The sequence below is a fragment of the Octopus bimaculoides genome, chromosome 2, assembly GCF_001194135.2.
Source record: "Octopus bimaculoides isolate UCB-OBI-ISO-001 chromosome 2, ASM119413v2, whole genome shotgun sequence".
Classification (NCBI taxonomy): domain Eukaryota; kingdom Metazoa; phylum Mollusca; class Cephalopoda; order Octopoda; family Octopodidae; genus Octopus; species Octopus bimaculoides.
The window spans coordinates 129,212,696-129,214,822 of record NC_068982.1 but is presented as its reverse complement, the minus strand read 5'-3'; positions in this window follow the sequence as shown (position 1 = coordinate 129,214,822).

Sequence of the window (2,127 nt, the reverse complement as noted above, 5' to 3'; positions counted from 1 at the left end):
ATGTATCACTCACATACACACTTTTCTTTGTATGACGGCCTGTCTTTGATTATGTTATATGTCGCATTCACACTCTCACACAGACATACATCTTTAACGCTACAATAAATATATCTGTTATTCATCTAATACGGTTGTGGTCTTTCATTACTGGTCATCTATGTTATCGTCGCATACCATATCATCTATATCATCTTCGATATATGATTGTGTGTTCGACCGTGTGACACGTGTAAATAAAAGGAGTCCTCTGTTTTTCCATTCGTCACCATTTCTCCTTTATGAGTTCGCACGGTCGTCCCTTACAAACTGGTACTTATTTTATCAGTCTCGAAAGGATGAAAAGCAAAGTCGACCTTTCGGCATCACCCCCGAGAGAAGGCGGCTAGTGTAGCGCTTTTTACTGTCCCCAAAAGAAGAAAACAAAACATTCACTGAGATAGAAGAGAGGGATGGTGAAAGACAAAGACTAACGCAATTAGTAAGCGAGAGAGTGAGAAAAATAAGGAAGAAAGCGGGGAAGATCGATTTGTAACTAAGATCGAATTGCAAAGCTATAGGAATTTATCTATAAAGCATCACGTCATATTAAGATATAGGAAACCATCTATGAATAAAATATCACATCGTAGTTAAGATACAGAAATCTATAAACATCTCAAAGTTGTAGCAATCACAGAAAAGAAAGAAGCGACATTTCAGATTTTGAAATAATAGTAACGTTCCATGGCGGAACGTAAAGACAGACGAAATGTCGCTAAACACTTTTGCCCGGCGTTCAACCGGTTCTGCCAGCTCGCCGTCTGTGAGGTACCAGTATATTATTTAGTCTTTTGTCGTGTTTTCACGATCGTTTTCTTTGGCCTTTTGGTGTCTCATAGTTTTATTATTTTTTCAGTTGACTTCAATATTGTGGTAATTAATATCTGTGAATCTGTTTAATCAAGTCTGTTTGAGAATGAAGTAGTAATTAAGGCCAGGCGGTTCTGAATTAGCCGAAATGGGCTTGCAGAATCGTTAAAGCATCGGGATAAATGCTTTGCAGTATTTGTTCCAGTTCTTTACTTTCTGAGTCAACTTTGTCTTTCATACTTCCGGAATCGATAAAATAAAGTACCAGTCAAGTACTGGGGTCAATACAAAGGAGAGACCTTATTCCCCTAAAACTGCTGGCCTTGTACCAAAATTTGAAAGTTATAGAATTTGTTAAAGGCAGCGAATTGACGGAATCATTAGAGTGTCAGAAAAAATACTTGTTTCGGCTCTCTACGTTCTGGTTTCAAATCTCGCCTAAGTCAACTTTACCATTCAACCCTCCAGGATCGAGTAAATAAAATAACTTCCCCTTTAAAATTATTGGTCTGGTGCCTAAGTCAGGAATTACTTAATGGGATTGTTTTAATGGGTTAAATATCAAGTTACAGAGATTTTTAAAAAATATATCTTGTCGATTTGCGAATATTTAACCATTTGACCATATAACTACACACACACACACACACACACACAAGATTTAATCGATATGCCTAGTTTCTTGACACATTGTGTTTGTGGTAGTTATATGCCAGCGCAAGTCGTAACCATTTGAAGTTTTCGTCAGCGATTATTCAAAGAGATTCATTAATGTGCGTTACTGTTTTTGAGCACTGCAGCAGAAAGACCAATGGTATACGGAAGAGAAAAAAAAATATGCGCAGGATGAGAGAGGGTGGGGACAGAAATGAGGAGGTGAAAGCGAGAGAGATAGTGAGAGGTAAATGGAATAAGAGTGAGAGAGACCAGGGTGAGAGTAAAAAGTAATAGAAATATACATAGAAGCCTATAAGAGCAACAGTAGCAAAAAAGAAAGATAAAGAAATAAAAAAGAAAGAGAAAGAAAGGAGATAACATATTTTTTTATTTTATTTTATTTAAGTGAATAAATAAAATGAAGAAAGAGCCGTTATACAATGGCATGGGCTGGCTGCAATTTGCAGATAAACTGTGGATCCTTCTGCGTCATAAAGAGTTGAGTGAAATCTTTTGCTATCTTTAAACAATCCGACCGAAATAAGCTGTGTAAAAGAAGCGTTATAGCATATCGAGTTACAGAGATACTCTCTCTCTCTCTCTCTCTCTCTCTCTCTC